This window comes from Peromyscus californicus, unplaced genomic scaffold (assembly GCF_007827085.1).
Source record: "Peromyscus californicus insignis strain IS unplaced genomic scaffold, ASM782708v3 Scaffold_11__1_contigs__length_118956290, whole genome shotgun sequence".
NCBI classification, from domain to species: Eukaryota; Metazoa; Chordata; class Mammalia; order Rodentia; family Cricetidae; genus Peromyscus; species Peromyscus californicus.
The window spans coordinates 50,738,678-50,763,768 of NW_026294402.1; the positions used below are offsets into that span (position 1 = coordinate 50,738,678).

The following is a 25,091-nucleotide window of genomic DNA, read 5'->3' on the forward strand; positions in this document are numbered from 1 at the left end:
AAAGCCCTCTTTTCATTCCTTTTGTCTGGTGAACCAGCGGTTCTGAAGACCAGAAAAGAAAACAACTCTCCTAAGTTTACAGCAAGTGAGAAACCAGCACTGAGACTTAAGGCCACACTATCTATGTTTGGTTAATAAAATTTGTTTCTATGGTGTGTGTGTGTGTGTGCACGCGCGTGCGCGCGCATGCCTGTGGAGGTCAGAGGATAACTTGCAGAGGTCGATTCTTCCTCCCACCTACATGGGTTCTGGTGATGGACTCAAGCTGTCAGGGTTAGCAGCAGGCCACCTTACCTGCTGAGCCGTCTCCATTACCCAACAAGATGCTTAAAATTGCTATTTCTTTCTTTCTTTTTGTTTTGTTAGTTTTCCTCCTTTTATTTAGTATAGACTTCCTTGGAGAATTAAAAAAACAAAAAATAAAAAACAAGAACAACAACAAAACCCCAGAATGAAAGCAGAAACCTTGTGTAATCCACTATTCAGAATTAATTTCTATTAGCAATTTGAGGCATTTCCTGTGTGTCACCAAGTTTTCTTTGTTTTAAACATGTCCTACACACTTAGCATTATGTAACATTGAATACCAAAGAGTAAGACATCCTGCCTAATATCTTGTTAACCAAGCTAACCTATTCTTGATAAGGGAGTACATATTTTCTTTGTAAGTAGTACAATATAGTTTATTTTTCCCCAAAATGAATAAATATGAAAAATAATTTCCCACTCTGAGGAAAAATTAATCAAAAGACAGCTGTTGAACTGATTAGCAGCTATCACATTAACAAAACTGCCAAGTGAGATTTATCAAGAACACAATGAACTCATATCAGCACTGTGTGCCCTAGAAACCCATCTCGGAGTTGCCGCTCCTTTGGAAGTTCTGTGTATATATGTATTTATGCTGCCATAAAACCAAGAGAGGAACTGAGCAGACACCTTCAGCAAGCACCAGATGGAGCTGCTGTCTAAGCCACAAAACCTGGATTTTGAGGACTTCATTTTAAACACTAATAATGTTTGGAGACAAAGATGTTCAGTTAAAGATGCTGTCAAAACTATTTTAACGTAATGCAGGCTCTTAGAGAAAGAAGTTATACCACATGCAGGTCCATCCAAAGCACAATCCTCTGGCTTTAATGCCTTTGTGGAATGACTTAAAGGGCAATCGATAATTTCTAGCAGCTCTTCCCGCTCAACAATGCCACTTGCCAAACAGGAAATTTGAGTCACTAAAGTTATGTTTGAGATATTAAAAAAAAGTGTCTCCTGAAGCACGTACACAAGGAAATACAGTCTATGCTGGTGTGCTCTGCATAATTGCTAGAACAGGTCTGACACAGAACACCAAATGCAACCCTTGATTAAAAAAAAGCTCATCTGCTTGTATATTCCTTATAATCTTTTAATTTAATTTTTCATAACAATATATTTTGATGTTTCCCTTTCCTCCAAATCCACCCCACCCCACCTACCCAACTTTATGTTCTCTCCCACTCCTTCCCCCTTCCCCACTCTTTCCAAAAATAAAACAAAACACAAATGAAAATCAAATAAAACAAAACCCAACAAGATAAGACTGGACAAGACAAAACAAAACAAAAACCCCACCAAAATGAAACAAAAAAACACCCTCTCAAAAAATCCCAAACCCCATGGAGTCTGTTTTATGTTGATCTGCCTTGGAGTGTGGCGATCTACCCAAAAAACACCCATTGGAGAAAACTGACTTTTCCTCTCCTACAGGAATCAAGTGCAAATGGCTTCTTGATTAGGGTGGGACCTTGAGTCCACTTCTCCTTCTCATTACTGGTATGACTCCAAGGAAACAGTGTCCATACACAACAGGACTGATACACAGTTGAACTTACAGAGACTGTGGCCGCACTTAAGACCTGCACAGGCTCAAACCAAACACAATTCCTTATAATCTTTAAGCAAATCCTCTAGATGAAATGGTTGATGGGAGAATTTAATGGTTGGAGCTGCCCCTAGAAGATAGCCAGGAGCCTATGATCTAGAATTCTATTTCATAGCTTTCAGGATAAAATCCCTCCCAGCTAAAGATAAAGCTATTCAAGAGTAGCTGAATTCACTTTGAATCATGAAGGCCTTTAAGAACCTCCTATTGCTTTATGCTCTCTCTGCTGCTCTACAATGACTATAATTAGTTTGCTTCTTGTCCAACTGTTTCAAGTAGATTTGACACAAAATAACCAAATTCACACTAGATTTCAATCTTGGATTAAACTGCCAGCATCAAGAATGAGAGTTCCTCAAGAAGGGCATAATTTCTGTCCTTAAAGAGGGGCTGTGTAGGTGGTCTGTTAAACACCGTACACATCGCATTTCTGAAAGGTAACCGATGTAAATCTGTAATAATAAAGGAGCATAGGGAAATAGACTGCTAAGCTCCTTCCTCAATCCTACAATGAAGGCCACCAGCTCTCTCTATAAAGTCTGTCACATTTCCATGGTGGCAGAGAAAAGAATCCTCACTGCTGTATATAGGCTTTTAAGGGTATACTTCGAGGAGCTAGGCCACACATCATCCCACAATAGCCAGTCTCTAGGATTCCAGGGTAAAATTTATAAAGCAAGATTCTCTTTAGGATATGTAATGGAATATGTGATACACACACACACACACACACACACACACACACACACACACACACACACATACATAAAGCAAAGGAAAATGTGACAAGTATCCCACGTCATTGTTCCCAACCTTTCCTTCTTCCACAGTGAAAAATGCTGGTCAGACACTCTACCAGAGGCCCCAACCTTCAGTACATGACTGAAAGGCTGAGAGAGGAAGTGGAAACAAAGCTGCAGGAAGAGGTTTGCAGGAGAGAAAAGACAGCTTCAGTGCGGAACACAAACAGAAATTCTCTGAGAAGGACTTTCTTAACTTGAGACCTGACCTGATAATGATGATGATAATAAAATCAGTTCCCAGCCACCACAAAACAGGTAAGCTCTTAAGGCATGAAGTTCTCTTATCTAAAGAAGAGATCTAAGCAAAACATGCTTGATTTGCATATCTTAAAGCCCTATTACAGACAGAAGCAGCCCGTCCACCTCCAGCTGTTCTAACCCCAACAGTGTGCTGGTCTATTCACATGGTAGTTATGCCAGGTAAGAACTGAGGAACAGGAAAGGCATCACAGCAGCAATGCAGCTCAGCTCCCAGCTCAGTGCCATTAACTTTTGGCAACCCAGTCAAATATGACTAGTATTACTCCTAATTTTAACTTGATAGCAATTAGTTTTAATATTGAAGTACCAAAAATGTTCTCTAAATTTTCGTCAAACCCTTTTTTAGCCATTTATCAGAGAAGTTATCTAATAACAGCCAAGGGCTTCATATATTATTTAGTTCATGACCTGTCCCTTCTGCTTAGATTAGAATGCTCCTCCAATACTGTTTCACTTGCCAAGACTATTTACCCTTCACAATCTTGTTCAGATGTTACCTCTGTGATGAGTTTTTTCCTGACTCCCTAAAATATTATTATATTGCACCATACTATAAATACATAAGTCCCGAGAAGATAGGACTGTACTATTTCCTTTCCTTATTTGCATCAATGGACTGCTTAGAAAAAACTAGACCCTAAGTAAAAGCATGCTGACTATGTCCTAGTACCAAACACAGAGTCACTGTGCCCACGAAGATTCATAATTTTCAAATACCTTGTGATATGCATATTATTTGTCCTGCTTTCAGGATGAAGAAACTGGGATTTGCCCAAGGCCACACAGAACTAGTAAAGGGCAGAGGCAGGTGGGTGAATGTATGCCATGTATGCACAAATGGTTCCATTCAGCTCCCACTGCTATTCCGGCAGTGGAAGCTGGGCTGAACATTAAATTAGGGAATTTCACTGGCAGAGAAGATAGGTTGTATGTAAAAAAAAAAAAAGAAAAAAAAAGAAAAGAAAAGAAAAAGAAGAGAGATGAGGAATATTTAAGAGGAAGAAAAATAAGCAGAGGGAAAATGAAACTGGGAAGAAAAAAAAGTGTCGAAATCCCACTTGTATGATTTCAGCAACATAACAATTTCTGGAGACTTCATTATCTAGTGTGACTTGTATTTTGGTAGGTGGTATTGTTTATATTTCCAACTAAACTAAAATTTTTCTTCTTTAGCTACAAAAAAGTAAACAATATATTCTGTAAAACACTTGGAATTTAAACTTTTAAAGAAGAAACTGCTAAATTAATCAAAGTCTGAATTACACACTACATTTAGAAATACAAATTTATTGCTTCAAGAAAATACTGCATATAACAAGTTTTAAAATGCTCTGAAAGAGTATTTCCTAAACTGGAACCCAGGGCATATTTTTCAAGGGCCTATGATTCTCAAAATAGGTTAGTACTGAGCTAAAAGCAAAATCTCTGTCTCAGTTAATACAAGAACTGGGGGGATGGCTGAGAGTATAAAGGGCTTGTTGTGCAACCATGTGGACCTGGGTTCAGGTCCCTGGCATCCACATAAAACACTGCTGTAGCAGTTTGTGCATGTGGCCTCAGCCCTGTTTGAATAGCTTGACAGCTGGAGCTTGCTGGCTAGCCAGCCTATCCAAAACAATGAGCTCCAGGTTTAGTGAGAGACCCTATCTAAAAAACATACATAAATACATACATACATACATACATACATACATACATACATACATACATAAGATGGAGAACAATAGAGGGTCATACCTACAGTCAAGCCCTGGTCTCCATGTGCACACCAAGGAGCACAATTACCTTCAATACACATGAGCATATCCACACATATACTATACACACAACTATATCAACATAAACATATGCTGGGCCATTACAATGGCTACTTATAACTAATAAACACATAAAAATTATTCTAGGTCTCTGTGTACATTTGTGTTTATAATCTGAGCTGGCACCAAGCATACCACTAATATAAAGAATAATAAAGAAACAGGCTCATTCCTATGTAAACGACTCATTATTTCTAAGTGAAGACAAAAATGACGTCATGATATAATCAGTATATATTGTGTGAATGTTGCATTTTTAGTATGTTAGAAAGGGGCTGGAGAGATGGCTCAGCAGTTAAGAGCACTTGCTTGCTCTTTGAGTTTGGTTCTCAGCATCCATGAGGGCAGCTTACAACTACTTATAACTCCACCTGGCCTTTAAGGACATCTACACCTGCATTTCATATGCGTATACAGGCATATACACAGAAGTGAAAATAAGTCTTGAAAAAGGAAAGAAAGAAATATGGCATAATAGGACCAAGGTGGGCATGGTTCTATATACCTATAATTCTAACACTTGGAGGATAGAGGCAGTAGGTCAGAAATTCAGGATAACCCTTAACTACATTGTGAATCTGAGGCCAGTCTGGCCTACATGAGACCCTGTCTCAAAAAAGAAAAAGAAAAAAAAAAAGTAAGCCAGTGGTAATGAATACTAGAAAGGAAACTGAGGTAGCAGGCAGTTTATATTCAGTATGAATAACAATTTATCTTCAATAAAGCATTATCTAGCACATTATATTCATCTGTATTTCATCAGGCTTTTTAAAGTATATAACTTTAATCTGTTTGGTTTGTAATTAAATGAAAAATATAAATATAGAGAATTTATAACTAATTGCATTTAAGTAAAATTTTACAATGTATATCAACACTGAAATACTGTAGTTACTAATTTTTTTAACTCGAGATTTATAAAGTACCAAAGTATGCCTTAAAAACAATACTCCTTTATTTTAGATAATTATTCCTCCTTTGGTTTTATTCACATTATTAATTTGCTAAGCATCTATAATGGGATGTGATGTAACTATTTGACAGTTTTTATGAAAATGAATTAAAATGCTTGACTCCTTGACTGGTAATCATCAGTTATTTCCTATTATTAAATCTGTATCCAGTGGATATAGGAAGGACAGTGCTCTCTTTCAGTCCCCTTTAACTGTACCCATACCCCATCTTGACTTCAAAACTGGCATTTGGGAAGCTACTTCTACAGAAATACTGTTAACTCTACTGCTTAGGCTCAGTGATCCTGGATGGTTTAAAGTTTCAACTGCCTCATAAATTTATTTACTATTTATTGCTTCTACACAGAAAATTTATTCCAAATTATTTGCAACTGCCTTCCAAACAAACAAACAAAAAAAAAATCAAAACAAACTTAGCAACCCATTCTCAGACTTGTGTTCTGCATCAATTTCAAAAGATACCATCAGAATATAGTGGTAAAGGTTCTGAGCAACAGTGGAATGTAACACTGTTTGTTGTGCTGTAAGAATGCAGGCAGGAATGGGAGAGAAATGGGACAGGCAGGAAGCAATGTGGTCAGCAGATCTCTAACAAGGCCAGACCACACAAGCCTGAATACCTACGCAGGGCAGTGGAACTGATAAGGCCTGAGTTGAGAGGTAAGTATAACATTTATCGACCATGGGACACTGGGGAGGAAGGAATGAAGAGGACACTAAGGTCCTTCTTGGTCAAATCCCAGGGGATTTCCTGAGAGGCACAATGAAGTTGTGGATAATCAAGCTAACACCAGTTACACTCCTTTAAGTGTAGAGAATAATGGAAAATGCAAAACAAAACACCAGCAAAATTGAACTGATGCTCTGAATGGGGATATCAAATATATCCTAACACCAGGTAAATAATTAAAATCCCCATATCCTTATTTTTTTTCCACACAAACTTGACTCTTAGCCTTGAGTACAGTAGGAGTGATATGAAGTACACAGGATGCTGAAGTGGATGGAGACAATGAGGGCGAAATAGCGGCAGTCCTCTAGTTAGTGTATTCTAAAGCAGAAAAACACAACGGGCGGAGGAACTGAAGTGATGGGGTCAGTGATGGAGCATGGAAAACAAGAGCTGCCACCAGAGGATTCAAACACTCCAGATGGACGTGAACACAAGCCGACAGGTTTGCTGAGCCGTTCTCAGGACAAACAGACACAGTCTGGACTCTGGGGAGGTACTGGATTTTAATAGACTAGGAGACACAATCTGACAGAAGAAAAGTTAAACTATCACCACCAAAGTATGCTGGGTCTTCATTCTCACTACTGAAGATACATGCTGTTGGGTACATCACTCAACTATGAAAGAGAAATGCCTCTTAGATTGCAGTGTGACAGGCAAGATGCCCACCAGTCCTGAAGAAGTGCTAAGCTCATAGCTCTTACGGTTATCAGAGCACTTGGTATCATTTCTATTCCTATTTTAACAACCTACCACTACAAGAACATTTAGAAGCAGAAATAAGTAAGATTCAAAGATATTATTAAGTACCTATAGGTTTATCCAAGTTACTCAGACTACCTATGCTTTATGAACCTTATCTTCTTTTTAAATAAAAGGGAACTTAATTCTTTATATTACGAAAGAAATCAGAAAATGAAGATATATAACAACTTTGCCACTCAAACAAACAAACAAAACAAAATAAAACCTTGCTACTTGCCCTTCTGGGTCTTTTTCCAGTACTCAGGACTAAACAGCACATGTGGCGCATACTTTTAATCCCAGTACTTGAGAGGCAGAGGCAGGCAGATCCCAGGCCAGCCTGGTCTACAAAGTGAGTTCCAAGACAGCCAGGATTACACAAAGAAATCCTGTCTTGAAAAGCAAAACAAACAAACAAACAAAAAAAATAGATGAATGTCACATAATCAACAGGCTGTTTGGGAATATGGATACTTTTAAAACTTTTCTAAAATTTACAGTCTATTCTAAACATATACATGCAAATTTGGTTTAAAGTACAATTTTGAAATTATTCAAACAAACTTAAGGCAAAAAATGAAGTTGAAATCAGAGTCTTTTATTAATATGAGACAATTAAAAACATTTCTCATGTATAATAAAAAGCACTTCTGATATGGAAATAGTTATCTGGTACCCAAAGTCAACCTTTGCCACCACAAAGAGTATACCCCTCATGTACATACATGTGTATTATATATGCATGCATCACATACACATACAAAATAAATAAAAAGGCTAGAGATGTGGCTCAATGGTAAAGTGATTACCTAGCCCGATATGGGTGATGTCCTAGGTTGGATTCCCAACACTGAAATAAAAAAGAAAGGAGAGGGACTCGAATTATCTTTTTTGTGATTTTGTCCATTTGCAAATATTTAAGGGTGCAACAGTCCCAGAGTCTATACCTCTTGCTCTTGTCTTCTGAAGCATTGGCCCCCAGCTGCTAGTTACCTATAGACCTATCTCCACAGACAACCAATTAGCTTTCCTCCACAATATACACAGGCCTTGGCAGTTTCACAACCCTGGAAAGCTTTCAGGCTAGGTCAACTCTGAATGGTCCCTCTCATGCACTATCCAATCAATGGCCGAATCTTATTTCTCTAATCTATCCTCTCCCTTTGCCCCACCTCCTGCAACAAACATGAGTCCTAGATTTGCTTTCTGAATAGACTGCTAAGATGATATATTGCTGTTTCCTAATTTTTCTAAAATAGCTCTTTAGTACCTTATTTCTCCATAAAACCATAAGGAGGTCTCAGCTGTCTATACAATACACTTGAATTCCACAGAATATAATGTAACAAATGTTCCTGATACTATCTTTTCATCTTCTTAAAGCATCCTCCCCTACAGGCCCACTCATGTAACACCTGCTCAAAACTCCAGACTCTGTCAAAGTGAACTCCCCCATGAAGTCAGTCATCTTCCTCTTAGAATTAACTGTTCTTTTCCCTAGATAACTATCACATGCCATTCATGGCTATTTGTATACTTCCTTCCCTCATTAATTTTAGGTACTTGAAGGCAAGAGACATTTCTCACTCAGTGATGATACTGTTAGGTTTCTTAAATAGACAAGTAAGTGATGTGCTGCTCTCTGGTTTTACTGAAGATAGAAGTACTTACATAGTGACAAGGAACTACCAGTAGCAGATGGGGAGAAAAAACATGAAAAAGCAAGCTTGAGAACTCAAAAGCATTTCAGTACAGGGTAAACAGCCCTATATCCCTTAATGGCATTAAGATATTCTAGAATAGCATTGTGTTGGATGTTGACACTAACTATATATAGCAGGATAGCAAAAAAAGTTAAATTATACTCTGTATGCTATGTTTAACAGGAAACAAAACAACAAAAGTGGGAATATGTTTTGGAAACATTTTTATACAAATGGTTTTATTATTTACATTTATTAGATTATAAAATAAAGTCATTAAAACGACTTTAAAAAAATAGGAGGAAAAAGCACTCCAAATTGTATTTTGCATAAAAATCAGGTCACAGCAGCACTAAGTGATTATTCTAATTAAAATATTTTAATATTAAAGATCTCAAACTCACAAAAGTTAGCCCCAAAATTTTGGTAACTGATGCCCAATCTCTTCCAAAGGCAGAGAGAGACACAGAAAGAGACAGAGACAGAGAGAGGGAGGGGGGAGGGAGATGGACTTTTACTGTGCTGACATAAAGTACTCACCCATGCTCCTGTCTTAATGTGTGAATGAGTTAGAGAAGAGATGAGGATGTGGGGAACACCAGCAGCAAAATGGAAGAAAAAAATGGAGAGTGAGAGACAGAGGATCTCAGAATAAACAAAAACGTGGGAGGACAACCCAGAGACCTGAGACGTAAAGCAAGCAAAAGCCTAGAACAGGAGCAGACACATTTACAAAAAGGACAGCGCTTCCTTCATTTTCCCCTCTCTTGACTTTCTTTGTTCTCATTGACTTCAGGCTGATGCATGCACCCTGAGATGCATGCTGAATTCCAATGAAGTCCTCCTACACATATACTTTATACCAACACAATCCAGTTAAAAGGATTTTAATTGGTGTGCACCATTCCCTGCAATTTCAACATTTAAAAAATGAATAGTCTCACTCAGTACCAGATGGTGACATGTACTAATTAATCAGGACTATTCAATGAATGAGCATATTAAAATGAATGCACCTATTAGACATGTGTTGCTGATACTCTATCCTGAGGAAGCTGCTCCATAAATGTGCACCCACGGAAGGTGCAGACTTACGGTGATGCTCTCAAGTATCTTTCACAATGATTTGCAGCAGCAATACCATCACACTTGTGTTTCCCTCTAGATCACTCGATATTTCATGTTAAGCAGACATGAGCCCTGCTATCCGTCTATAATCTACTTAACCTTCTTAAGCAAGAGCCAGTTAAATACCAGGTCTACAATTTTTCTGCTGCAGAGAAAGCTCTTTACAAACTCATCAAGGTTGTTTTTAAAGGGACAATGGGTGAAAGACAGATAAAAAGTGTTCTTGATTCAGTTCCCTTCCTCCTCAATTTGTCTGCCAGGTAGTGGGAACTAGAGCTCCACTAACTAAAAGAGTAACAAGTACAATGGAATCCTGCACGACAGTTTGCCATGCTTGGATTGTCCTCAAATACTGTTTGCTTTGGGCAGAAATGCATAACCTATTGGTAGGTCTCAAAATACTTGTAGGATTTCTTTTTGAAAGTGGAAGAAATCCCAGAAGTCATGTTTTCTTAACTCCTTCAGTTCATGACTCTTCTGTTTTATATTATCTCTGTCACCATCATTTCAAACATATTCTAACAGAAAACTGCTCAAGTCTCTCTAGTATTACAGGAGATGATGTTTTCCGATTTGCTAAAAACACTAGAAACTGAGCAGCAGGTTATATAAGGAGGCAGCAAGGCACAGACAAAACCATGGAGAAGGTACCTTGAGGCAAGTCTATTGTCTGGCACACAGCAATCAATGACAAACATTAGTCATCTCCCATCATAAGGAAATATTAGAAAATAAACAAATGGCAGAGAAAAATTGTTCCTTGAAAAATTAGTTCAAAGAATTAACTGAAAAAGTCTAAATATGATCCCTTTGGAGCATTGAGGGGTTATGATAAAAAGTATGATTTAGGAATGTACCTTCAAAGTTGAAGACTGCCTTCTAAAATAAGCCTAGAAGACAAAACTTTGAGATACTGGTGCTTGTTTATGATGTATGGCAATGGTTACTGCTTAAAATGAAAGTATTACCCAAAGAATCCTTAGAAGAGGGCAAGCCAATAATAGAAACAACAAAATTTGTAGTTACAGACCAGAAAAACCTCCCTAGTGGCAAATGCAATTTTTATTTTATTATTTTCCTTGGGCTCTTGCTTAAAACCAAGAGGTAGAGTTTATATAACATTCAAGAAGAATTTAATTAGTTTGAATGTAATTAAAAGTAAAAATGACATGAACATTCTCATGATGAGGTTTCTGTGAAATGATTGAATAATCTTTAAAAATTCCATTACTATGGTTTAATAAGTTTTGATGGAACTATTGCTTTAAAAGTTTTGGTCATATTAGACAATTAAAATGAAAAATATTTTGGGGTAGTGTTCAGCATTCGAGTTTTGTTAAGAATCTCATGTTCTGGGGCTGGAGAGATAGGGTCAGCAGTTAAGAGCACTGGCTGCTCATTGAGATGATGCTGGTTTGATCCCTAGCATTCACATAAAAGCTCACACCATCTGTAACTCTGGCCCCAGGAGATCTGACTCCTTCTGACCTCTGTGGGCACCAGGCACACATGTGGTGCATGAACATACATGCAGGCAAAACCACCACAACAAAATCAAAAGAAAGAAAGAAAGAAAGAAAAAAAAGAAAGAAAGAAAGAAAGAAAGAAAGGAAGGAAGGAAGGAAGGAAGGAAGGAAGAAAAAAAGAAAAGAAATCCATATACACAAAATAAAATGGAAACATATTTAAGAAAAAAAGTAACCTAGTAATTGCACAACTGTTAAAAGTATAACTGATTAATGCTCCATACATCTACAAAGGAAGAAAGGACAGAAGGAAGGAAGGAAAGGAAAGAAGGAAGGAAGGAAAGAAAGAAGGAAAGAAGGAAGGAAGGAAGGAAGGAAAGAAGGAAGGAAGAAAGGAAGGAAGGAAGGAAGGAAGGAAGGAAGGAAGGAAGGAAGGAAGGAAGGAAGGAAAAAGGAAGGAAGGGGTGAGAAAGCACGATGCTCCGTGAACACAGAGGACATTACTGATTTAATGTGAAGAGCGACGTGCCGAGCACACTACCCACTCTCAGGGCACTGCCAGCTCTAACCAGAAGACTGCATTAATATTAAAGCTTTGTCTGATTTGAAACAACACAGAAGTCAAAAATATACACCAACTCTGACAAAAAGCAGATGAGTCAGATGCACATGGGGAACCAGTGTGGTCTAAGTGTGACATTTAACATAGTTGTGGTTGGAGATCCAACGCCTGCTTCTGTCTTTTAGATGCAACTCTAAATTAGTCATTCATGCCTTTGGCTAAATGTCAGGCTACTTCCAAGGTGCCTGAAATTTCTTGGAAAGAGGCCATGAATATATTAAGATAAAAATGGACACTGAATTAACTTTTCTCTGATGATAAAATAAAACAGAGAAAAGACAATATTCAGAATATGATACACCCCTTGCAGTAATTTCAACCTAGAAAAAGACAGGACCTATCATTTCTTCATGGGGAGGGAAAAGAAAAAAGAAAAAAAAGATGATGTTTGGAAATAGAGAAGCAACAGAACTAAGAAATAAAGCTTATCAATTTATATAGTAAAATCTGAGGTTACTACATAGACCTTAAAGTGTCCTTTGACCCAGAGATCATGATGTTGGGGGAGGGGGGCAGCCACAGGAGACAACTATTCCATGTTCTCTTGAGGTGGTTTGGATGAGAATGTCTCCAGGAGGCTCAGCGGTTTGAACACATAGTCCCCAGCTGGTGGAGCTATTTGGGGGATAATCAGGAGGTATGGCCTTGCTGACAGATGGCTATCTCTGGGACTGGGCTTTGAGAGTTGAAATCCATAAGTCACTGCCCATGTGCTCCCTCTGTGCTTCAGGCCTGCTGCTCCAGCTAGGCCTGCTGCTTGCGGCCATACTTCCCACCGTCATAGACTCTAACCCCTTGGGAACCATAGCCCAAATAAACTCATTTCCCTAATTTGCCTTGGCCATCATGTTTTATTACAGCAACAGAAAAGTAATTAATACATCTCTCACAGGCAGAATCTCCACAATGAAAAGACTTGAAAGTAGAAGAGAGACTATTTGGCAAGAGGAAGGGGCCCAGAGTAGGAGAGAAAGGTATGACAATTAAAGCAACATGGAGACTAAAAGATTTTGAAAGGTAGCACAAACAAATTGGTTCTTTTTTCCTTTCTTCCACCCCTCTACTTTTCTTTTATTGGAAATAGATTCTTTTCATACAATATACTGATTATGGTTTACTCTTCCCCCAACTCCTCTGAGGTCCTCCCTATCTGCCCTCCCATCCAAATCCAAACCCTTCTGTCTCTCATCAGAAAACAGTCATCTAAATACTACTACTACTACTAATAATAATAATAATAAAAAAAAATAATAATAAAAATAAAAACAAACAGAAGAAAAAGAGCCAAAGAAAAGGTATAAGAAACACATATAGGCCGGGCGGTGGTGGCGCACGCCTTTAATCCCAGCACTCGGGAGGCAGAGCCAGGCGGATCTCTGTGAGTTCGAGGCCAGGCCTGTTCCAGGACAGGCGCAAAGCTACACAGAGAAACCCTGTCTTGAAAAACCAAAAAAAAAAAGAAACACATATAGATACATAGACACACATGTTCATATACATAGGAATCTCATAAAAACAAAAAACTGCAAGCCAAAAAATATATACAAAGGACCTGTAAGGTTTAAGAAAAAAAAAAAAAAAAAAAAGCCCTGACAAAACATTATGAGACAATGAACCTCCAAAGATGCCACTGAGTTGGTTTTGTATTGGCCATTTACTGCTGGGCATGGGGACTGCCCTTAAGAGTGGTTTGTATCCCAGGTGAGACTCCACTGGAGAGAACTAGGTTTTCATTTGCTAGTGGTTATCACGTGCAGATAGCTTCTGGGTTAGGAATAGCTTGTGTCCGTCTCTCTCAGCACCTGGACACTATCTGATGCAGACCTGTGCAGGCCCTCTGCATGCTGCCACAGTCTATTGTTTAGGAATAGCTTGTGTCCGTTTCTCTCAGCACCTGGACACTATCTGATGCAGACCTGTGCAGGCCCTCTGCATGCTGCCACAGTCTATTGTTTAGTTGTTTGCCAGTCCTGCTGTGTTTAGAAGGTCCTTATTCCTTGGTGTCCTCCATTCCTATTGGCTCTTACACTCTTTCTGCCTCCTACTCCACAGGGTTCTCTGAGCCCTGAGAGGAGGGATTTGATAGACATCCAAGTCAGGACTGAGTGTTCCAAGGTCTCTCACTTTCTGCACATTGTCTGGCTGTGGGTCTCTGCATTTATTCTACTGTAGGAGGAAGCTTTTTCCTTTCTAAAAGAATTTTTTTTAAAGCTTTTATTTTCCTTAAAAAAAAAAAAAAAAAAAAAAAGGGAGGGGAATCTGTTCCCTAAAACTTCTAACAACAATCTTGAGTTGCTTGAACTCGATGCATTTGTTGCAAGTACTTTGTTAGTTGCTAAGTACAGAGTTGCTAACAACAGGGCACCTATATCTCGGTACTTATATAGGAGATTTTAACTGGACTTTTGGGGATGGGGAAAAGAAACTAACCCTGAGATAATACAATCACTATGGTGAAAACTATGCTAACTCATCCATCCTTTTAACAACTCTGTATCATTTTTCTAATTTATAGATGAAAAAGATGAGATTCAAGGGTATAAAACCAGGAAATGGAAGCTAATACAAGATCCCAGGCCTGTGTGACTCTAAACTCCATGCTTTATACAAAAATGGCATCTGTAAAATATCATACCAGAGGTAATTTGTATGGTTCTACTTATAATAATCACCTAAAGTTGGTAAAAAGGGAAAAGTACAAAAAGAAACAGGGAATGGAAGCATTTCAATACCAAGAGAATGACATGAAATACATTGAACCCTACCAGAAAAACTCTCGGGCATGAAATGATGGCATGGTAATCTGAGCTGTCACTGAGCATGCTATTTGCTCTTTATTTATCACTGATCCTCCAACTGTCCAAACAGTAGTTCTAAAATGATCAGACTCTCAAGAAAAAAAAAAAAGAAAAATAATCTTTTGACTGTTGAATATAGTTTTTAAATTGCGAGGTGAATTTCAAATTGTAAAAAGTAAAGGCACTATACCAGATTCACAGATAAAACTTGTGCTCTTTGAGTAGAAGGCTTTTTAAACTTTAGTATGTCTAAATACCGAGTATCTTGTAAAACATAGATTCTGATTCAGTAGGTCTTGGGTAACAGACCATACGTACTTGGAATAGCAGGTTTTAGAACATATAACATATGGAGTTGATAGAAATCTGGGAAACAGTAGCTGTAAAATTTTTTTTTAAATCACCTTTCTTGGGGCCAAGCATATATAGTTCAGTGGTAGAGTGACTGCTTGCCAGGAATGAGCTTCACCCTGAGTCTTATTTATAGCATTGGGAAAAAACAAGCTGTTTCTACCAATCCCTAGATATGTGGTAGAAGCAGAGCTCAAGGAAGTTCTATTCTACTACATAGCATACTCTCTGGAACTAAATCAAGAACGAACACTATTCTGAAGAACCAAGTTACAAGACTGACATCAGACATCAAAACTTTTAACAGGGTCTGGAGAGAGGGCCCAACAGTTAAGAGCACTTCTTGCTCTTGTAAAGGACCCAGGCTTGGTTCCTAGCACCCACATGACAGTTCACAGCTTTATATAACTCCAGTTCCAGGGGATATGAAGTCCTCTTCTGGCTTCCATAGGCACCAGGTGTGTATGTGGTGCACAGATAAACATATAGGCAAGACCCATATACACATTTAAAAAAATCTTAAAAACTAAACTTGACTAAAACTTAAACACCATCACAAAACTTACTATAAAAGTACTGCAGTGGCAGTAGAACAGATCAATAGAGAAACACAGGGTCCAGAAATAGAGCCATACAAATACAGACAACTCATCATCGACAAAGAAGCAAAGGCAATACATTGGAGAAAGTATATTCTTCAATAAATGGTGCTGGAATAACTGTACAGTCTCATGTCAAAAAAAATGACACAGCTTATATAACCTTCACAAAGATTAACCCTAAAAGAGTAACAGATCTGAATGTAAAATGCAAAACTATTAAAACATCTAGACAAATAACAGGAGAAAAATCTAGTTAGCCCTCGGTTTAATGATGACTTAGATATGACACCAAAATCATGGGCCATGAAAAAAAGACTTGACAAAATGCCTTAGTAAACTATAAACTACTGCTCAGAGAAAGATATCATGAAGAGATTTAAAACATAAGCCACAAACTGGTAGGAAATATGTGCAAAAGACACATGAAAAAGGACTATTACCCGAAGTTCATAAAGAACTTACCTCTCAACGATAAAAGACCAAACAATCCAATTTACAAATGGGCAAGGGTTCTGAAGCGGTATGAAGATACACAGAGGGTAGGTGAGCATATGGAAGTGCTATGCTGTTTAGTGCAAAACACTATGACAGCACCACACACTTATTAGACTGGAAAACTAATGCCAAACATACTGACAAAGCCAAACACTAGGCAAGGATGGGAAACAATAGGAATGGTGGTCACTTTGAAAGTCAGACTATTAACAAAAGGAAGATAATCTTATTCTATAACTTATTACTCCTTGATAGTTACTCGACGGAGTTGAAAACTCAGGTTTAAAGGACCTGCACATAAACTATGGCATACACACACACACACACACACACACACACACACACACACACACACACACACAAACAACAACAACTGCCCAAACTTAATGCAGCCAAAATGTCCTTCAGTAGGACAATGAATGAATATATTTTGCTACTCCCATTTTCTAAGTCCATATTCTATAACAGAATACTCAAAACTGGGTAATTTATGTATGTATATAAGGAAGTTTGTCTATCCAGCTCTGAGTTCTGGAGACAGAGAAGTTCAGCATCAGTGGCTACATATGGTGAGAGCTTCACACTACTTCCTAACACAGCAGTTACAACAATAGGAGGCATGTATGCAAGCGCTTCCAGCAGGTATATTCAGGAGACAGGGAGAGAACAAAGGAGCTGACTCACACCTAACAACATACTTGAGAATTAATCCACTCTCAGAAGAATAACATTAATCCCTCTTAACAATACTACTCCTGGATACCCATGCTGGCAGCCAGTTTTCAACATGGGCCTTGGCAGAAACAAACCACATTCAAGTCACAGCATCCTTGTAATACAATAGTAGCAAATGCAATTAAATAATCAAGCCAAGGAAAGACATGGAGGAATTTTAGATGTATACTATGAAGCAAAAGGAGCCAATTTCACAGGGCCATATACTACTGATTGCAACTCTATGACATTTATAGAATATGCAAAATTATGGAATAAATAAGAGGATCAATAAAAGAATGGAAAGGCAGAGTGCAAGTTAGTTTTAGAGCCTTGAAACTATTCTATATAATACTGTAATAGTTACTATATTTCATTACACATTTATCAATATCCTTAGAATCAACTATGAACTGGGTGATAAGATATCAATGCTGGTTCACTGACAAATAAATGTATCATACTAGTGTGTAGAATGTTGATTGTACAGTATGTGCATGTCAAGGAGGTTTGATGGCACACAGAAAAATCTCTGCACCTTCAACTTTGCAATAAACTGAAAACTGCTCTAAGAAAGAGAGTCTATGTATCTGTATCACACCCCTCCTCCCAAGGTTCAGGGGTCATCAAGAAGGAAGTGGAAAGGTCGTAAAAAGCAGGGGCAATGGGTGACTACAGTGAGAGGGCTTTCTGGACAGCAGAGCAGTTGTACAAATGAAATAACAGCAGCCTTGACTGCATGTTCAAGACCTGGAGAAGATCAAGCCATACAAAATCACAGCCTGAGGCAGGGAGGAATTCCCACCCTCAGCAGAAAAGAGCTATTGGTGATTGAAGTATTGCTGGAGAGGGAGATTTTTACCTTCAGGGATGCAGTCTCTGACAGGCTACCCATGTTCCAGTAGACACACGTTATATACACATATGACATTCTCAATCAGTAAAAAAAAGAAATAAACACACACCTAAAACAAAACAGCAAAAATAATGGACTCTGAAACAGTTAAAACCTCGTCTATTAAAATAACTCATCTTGGTAAGATAGAAAAATTTGATCATGGAAAACCAATTGGTCAAAACAAGAAGGAATGGCCTAAAAAAAGGCATGAAAATTATTAAAATTTACATGACTTTGACCTTCTGCATTACTACTTTGTACAGAGATGCAAAGAATACAAATCATCACACTTCAGTTTTTTAATGTGACAATTAAACTGTTAATGACATACAAGATATAACAAAGTCCAAGATTTCCATATTCCTTAATCTACTGAGTATAGAGAATTTTCAAAATACCCAACCGAAGTCCAGACATTTTATACATTTTGTCCTGAGCATATTTTTTTACCCTTCAGGAAAAGACATCTTTTATAACAGAAACTACTAAATAAGCTAACAGATGGTGAGGGCACTGACTCAAGTCTAATTTGAGTTGAATTCAAGTTTGATTATCTGGAGACACATAGGCAATATACCTATATTAGTATCAAATGTCTAACACTGATAAAAATGTTACAGAAGTATGATTTACTAGAAAGCTTTCTGGGACCTAAAAGATCCCCTCCAGCCAACTAGTTTCAATTTCTGGCAAAGTTGCACATCCTGAATCTCTATGACAGGCTAACGATAATTAGCCCTTCTTTTATAATATGGTAAAAGAATAAAAGCACAATATTTTGTTTAGTTTTTCCTTCCATTCAGCGTGGTAGGTAGAACAGCCCTCTCAGCGATGCCCACATCCTAAAGCCAGAGTGTGAAGTCATCACCTTCTACAGATTCTTCTCCCTTAGAGCCTTCAGGAGAATACAACCCCACTACCCTTTATTCTAGTCCACTGGGACTTGATTCAGATTTCTGATATCTATGACTACAAGATAACACACGTGTCTTGTTTTAAACCATTACGTCTGTGGCAATTTGTTAGGGCAGCGTTAAGAAATTAATAATGTACAGGGCTCACTCTCAGCTCGGATACTCTGCCTATTGGTTCCTCAGCCAGGTGTTGATATCTCTCCTCATTTCCTCATAGAGCAAATAAGGACTAGCAATGGTAATTTGAGCGGCACTGAACAAGTCACAAAGTAGAAATTATCCTTATACATATTTCTTATGTTATACCATGGCAAACATAATGCAATTATTTTTCAAAACCTACATTTAACTTAGTTTTCACACACAGGAGAAATATTAATACATCTATCATTAAAGTTATGGTAGCAGACTGAAGGAGAAGTCAGTGGTTTGGTCTCATAAACTATAAGATTAAAGTTGTTTTAGATCTTAATGTTCTAAAGGAGAGAAGCACTACGTGTGTAATTATTTTTAAATTCATGCCAGTCTATCGTGCCGTGATTTTGCATTGATTCTATCCTTACATTATGTCTTTCTTTATCTTCCAGGAAAAGGTGCCTTTAAACTGCAGCAAGATGGAGACACATGGGCAATTAAGGGACAGGGGAAGGGAAAGGAGCACCTGACACCTAGGATTTTGTTTGTATTTCCTGTTAGCTGAAAAGTTTCGACTCAATAGACAAAGTGAGACCTTCTGTGAAAATTGTCTGCATTGAGACTATACTTCCTTTTCTAAGAGATATCTCAAAGACGGTTAAAACAGTTAATGAATGATGCTTAAAGACATCCAGCATGTGACTTCCTAGTTTAACCTTCCTATCACCCTCTCATCCCTACACCTGAAATAAGTCACCTTACAATTTCACCTACAAAAGGAAATTCTTTAGGGCAAGAGAAATAAGTATACCAGCTTATACTTCTCCCCGTAATTTAAAACCTGGCTTTACTCTTTCAACCCAGTTACAAATTACATCCTGTGAGCAATGTAATTTCAAAACCACAAAATCACATACACACGAATGACTCTTGAGAAGCCCACTTGGGAGTATACTAATTGACTTTTACTAAACAAACTTCAACTTTGCTTCACAATGGCTGGCTCTGAGAATCTTTCTGTGGTACAGCCAAGGTAGTAGTCATTGTAGACTTGAGTGGGGGTCTCTATTGGTGCGGGACTCCTGAAGCTAGAGTCAAGTGTGTTGTGCCTTCCCCTGCCTCTGGCAAAACCAAAACACTTCTGATGACCAAAAGTAATAAAACTTAAAATAAGAAGGCAAATCATTATAGCCTGACTTATTTTAGTAACAAGAAACACTTAAAAGGATGTGGAATGGTTGGGTTAGCCCCCAAAATTTATACAGTTCATGTCAGAGATGGGTTATCTTTTGGCCTTTCTACCCTCAGTGAGTATTATAAAAGATCAAGCTGGTGTTTCATAGCTGGGTTGCCATTTAAATATCTCATTTAAATATCATCTAGGGCTGTTTATATGGAACAAAGGTAGCGCTCAAAAGCTGAACAGATTATATAGGGTATGAAGGTTCTAATATGCTTTTAATTGGTTAGTTTACAGACCCTAGTGTTATAGCATGTTCTATAAAGCATGGATGCTTAATCCATTTTAAACCTTATTAAAAATAATATAAAACATAATTTCTCTAGTTGTATTTGTAAATTTTTTTAATATTTACTCAGTTTTTCATCCTTGCTGTAATAATGCAACCTTAGTGTTCACTTGTCTAATCTGTTTATCTGTAACATGAAAATGAGAAATCTCTCTTCAAACATTTATCTTTAAAATTATGTATTTTAGTTCATATGTCTTCACACCTAATAATTATTAGTTCTTCATCCTTTGATCTTAAGAAAATATATGTCTTATTGAAAATATCTTCACCCGACCTCAGGGTGATGATACCCTCTTGGAATCCTAGCTTAGTATGTCAAGGCCAGCCTGGACTACATAACAAGTCTCAGGACTGCGATGGCTGCACTAGGAGCTATGTGAAGGGTCCCAACATTTGCTATCTCCTGTCAATTATTTTCACAATAGTCACTTACAAATCATTATATTTTTAATTCTAGTATGGCTTCTCCAACACTGCAAAAGAAGGATGCCCAAAAGAAAAATTATGGAGGAAAGAAGAATATTCAATGAAAAATAGACCAAAGACTACTTTGTCAAGGCAATTAGTAAGGCACTTTCTTTAATTTGTAGGGAATTCCTTCGAATTTTCAAAGACTATAATTTGAAAGGCATTGTTAAAAAACAACAACAACAAAGTTTAAGCCGTGCAGTGGTGGTTCAAGCCTTTAATCCCAGCACTCCAGAGGCAGAGGCAGGCTGATCTCTGTGAGTTCCAGGCCAGCCTGGTCTAAAGCAAGTTCCAGGACAGGCTCTAAAGCTACACAGAGAAACCCTGTCTTGGGAAACCAAAAAAGCAAAAAACAAACAAAAAGTGCTGTTAAATTTATGTGTATCAAGGACTGTGTCATAAGAACAAAAGAGTAGAACTGAAAAAAAGTCTTCTCAATACTTTTCAAATGTTTTACTGAAGTGGATTCTATAGCTAAGTGGCAGCATAGTTAGCAACAAAATAATTAAGATCACTTACTGATGGTGAACTTATTAAGATATTTATGAAGAGCATGGCTTAATTACATGATCTAAAAAAAAAAAAAAAGATGTACGTTTTTAAAACCAGTTTGTCTCAGCAAACTGTAGCCAGGGGAATAAAGAAACTGGAAAACCAAACAAAGAAGTTTAGCAAGTATGAAGCAGTAAAAACTGTTAAAACAATTTTTGTTGTTCTTGGCATCAGAACTGATGGTACCTTAGTGATAAAAGACTTATATAATTAATAAAGACAATGCAATTTCTGCCCCAAACTTACATTTAATGAAGTATTATTACACAGTACATTAAGAAAATTTATGCACAAAAACATTAAAAATTTATGACATCATGCAAATCATCTTCGAGATTGAATTTCACAAGGGCTAAGAGATTATACTTTATGGAAAATGGCCGAATCAAGGACAAAAGGTAACAAGAATTTATGATTTAGGACATGTTATCAATCATTATATATGATTGAGAGAGAGAGAGAAAGAGATTGAGAGAGAGCGCATGTGTATTATAGGACCTGACCATTCAAACTATCTTACAAATTTATGTTAGTGTATTTAACTACTCATTTAAATGAGTTAAACAGAAGTCTCCAAGGTGAAAACCAACTGATCAGTACAATGTTTCAAGCCATAACACCATTAAAAAACAAACAAACCAACTGAAATTATGGCAGGCTCAAATCAAGGCAAGTAATTTTATGTGTTTTGACCTGTGAATTAAACACAGTCCTGTAATAGCAAAGATCATACAGCTTTGCTTTTTGATTTGATACAAAAATTTCAGATTTTTTGTATCTAAGATAACAGACTTCAGGATTCCTGTGAAAATAATGAATATTTTGACGTATTTGTGACTCCAGTTTCTGTTACCTGTCAACTGTCAAGCAGAATGCAGAGAACTGTGGGCTGACACTCAACTTAAAGAAAAATTTGATAGTATCTTCACTAGACTTTCATAGGTCCTGTCTTCCCAGAGACAAATAGCCTCACTTCGCAATCATACCTTATTCATGTCATCACATTTTGGCAGCACACCTACATCATGAGCAATGATTTCCAAGAATGAGGCACAGTAACAATACAACTGAGAACTCAAATATCTGATGACACCTTCAGAACTCAGAGAATTATGATTTACTTCCACTATGTTGCTGGTGCATTAGTTTCTCAAATGTTAACTATCTGATTTCATGCTGCCCTCTTTTATAATAAGAATACTTAAAAAATGCAGTTTTATTACTTAGACACGTTCATTTTCTTTATTAGTGATGACAAACTTAGAATCTATTTAACAATCTATTTAACAATAACTCCAAATGGGTTATTGTAGAATTAAATTAGCATGTGAGGATATTTTTGCTTATCTGTGGTGTTAGGAGATCATGAAATTGTACACAGACCTGTTTGTTTTCCTCATGAGCATTGTTTGTGCTTTTAATGTTAGCCAAAGAAAATTCTTTGTCTAATGTAGTCCAAAGTAGCCAAAAAAGTAGGATAGCCCTGTTCTAAACACAGCATGCTTCTAGCCACTGGAATCTAAACTGGGGACATCTTTTATATCTATTCCTTTCACTGACCTTAACCCCAGTAAACAGATCTACTACAAGCAACAAACCAGGGCGATGTTATCTTGAAAATGCCTGTGAAAGGTAATCCATCAATTCAGACTTAATGCTACAAGCCAATCATTTTAATATCTGTGTGTTTTGTGTATATGTGTTCGTGAATGCCGTGGTTTTTATGTGAAGGTCAGAGGACAATGCGTGGGAGTCAGTTCTCTCTGTCGATCATGTGAGTTCCGGAAATAGACTCAGGTCACCAGTCTTGGCTACAAGCGACTTACCTGCCGAGGCTGGCTTCCTATAGTTTCTTATGTAAGAAACAGTTAATCAGAGAACATTTTGAGCTCTTTTCAAAACCCTAGCCTGAGATATTATCCAAATGGTCCCTATATAAAGATCCACATAACAGCCGGGCGGTGGTGGCGCACGCCTTTAATCCCAGCACTCGGGAGGCAGAGGCAGGCGGATCTCTGTGAGTTCGAGGCCAGCCTGGTCTCCAAAGTGAGTTCCAGGAAAGGCGCAAAGCTACACAGAGAAACCCTGTCTCGAAAAAAACCAAAAAAAAAAAAAAAAAAAAAAAAAGATCCACATAACATTTTCTAGAGTTCAGTACAAGAAAAAAAAAAAAAAAAAAAAAAACTGGGAGTTTTGGAGGGGCATTTTTTTTTTAATCTATGAAGTAAATGTGTTGAGAAATCATAATTCTTTGTAATTCATGTATTTTGAAAGCGGCATATTTTCATTCATTAAATAAATGGATGAACAAGAAACTTACCAAGTACAGAGGAGTTCTAGCCTATGTATTTGAGCAAGAGAAGTAAGCCATGAGGGCTGCGGAAATGACTCAGTTGATAAATAAAGTACCTGCTATGCAAGCATGAGGACCTGAGTTCGGATCTCCAGCACCCGTGAGAAACACCCATAACCCCAGGGCAGGTGGGGACGGGGTGGCAGACACAGACAGAAGGATCCCAGGAGCTTACTGCCCAGCCAACTGCTGAGCTCTGGGTTCAGGGAGAGATGCTGACTTAAACAAACCCTAAGGTGGAAAGTGATACAGGAAGAAACTGGATGCTGACCTGCAGCCTCCACATGAGTACAAATTCTTTCCTCTTCTTCTCACCCCTCCCCCACACAACCACAACAAATGTAAGACTTGGACACATCAGGCTTTGGGGAAACTAGGGTAAAATAAGAGTCCTACCTGAAAAGAAGGTAGACTAGTAAGGGAAGAAGTACACCACCAACAAAACATAGGAAACAATGAAATTTTTAGAATAGAGTTCAGAGAAATGAAACTTTTAACAGGAAGAATAAAGGTGGGTTTTATAAATAGCATGAATTTGGGCTTAAATGGTGGACAGGATTATTTCTCTTTTTAATAAGACCTATTTACATGTAGTAAAGTCCACCAACTTTAAGCTGCAGTTTTGCCATGGTTTCTTGTGTATAGTTGCATAGCCAGCATAACGATGAAGGCATAGGAACCCTTGCTCAGGCTGCCACAGCAGACAGTGGTGGAGTGGGAAAAGACCAAACTTCAAACTCTGGAGTACAGTTCTTAGTGAATGTGCACTGCTTTAGCACAACCAGCTTTTGTCTTCTTGTATTTTCTCTGGTTAATTTATTTCTGCTATTACTTCCTTCTGTTGAATTTGCTTTTCCTTTGTCATTGCAGTTTTGGAAACCCGAAGCTTACCCTTCAGATTGGTAAATATTTTCTGGAAAGCCTGGGTAGTAAATACAGGCTGTGCAGGGGATGCAGTCTTTGCATTCAACTCTGCCCTGGCATGAAAGCAGGCAGAGACTCCATGGAAATGCATGGCCGCAGCAGCACATGCTGCCTCCCCAGCCTCCTCTCCATCCATTCGGCAAGTAGCCGGCTGATCTCTGAATCAGGTAACTGATATTTAAA

The 25,091-nt window shown here is 37.9% G+C and overlaps 1 protein-coding gene across 4 annotated transcripts in view; it reads right to left on the reverse strand.

Annotated features, from left to right (window-relative positions):
* The window catches only part of Peak1 (pseudopodium enriched atypical kinase 1), a 231,033-nt gene that overhangs the window by 65,653 nt on the left and 140,289 nt on the right, over positions 1-25,091 (reverse strand). The window contains exon 4 of one of the 4 annotated variants that reach the window (XM_052761172.1): positions 8,063-8,103. The exons of the other annotated variants lie outside the window; for them this stretch is intronic. The gene's annotated coding sequence lies outside the window, so the exon portion shown is untranslated. The remainder of the gene's footprint in view (positions 1-8,062; positions 8,104-25,091) is intronic. 4 annotated transcript variants of the gene reach the window in all.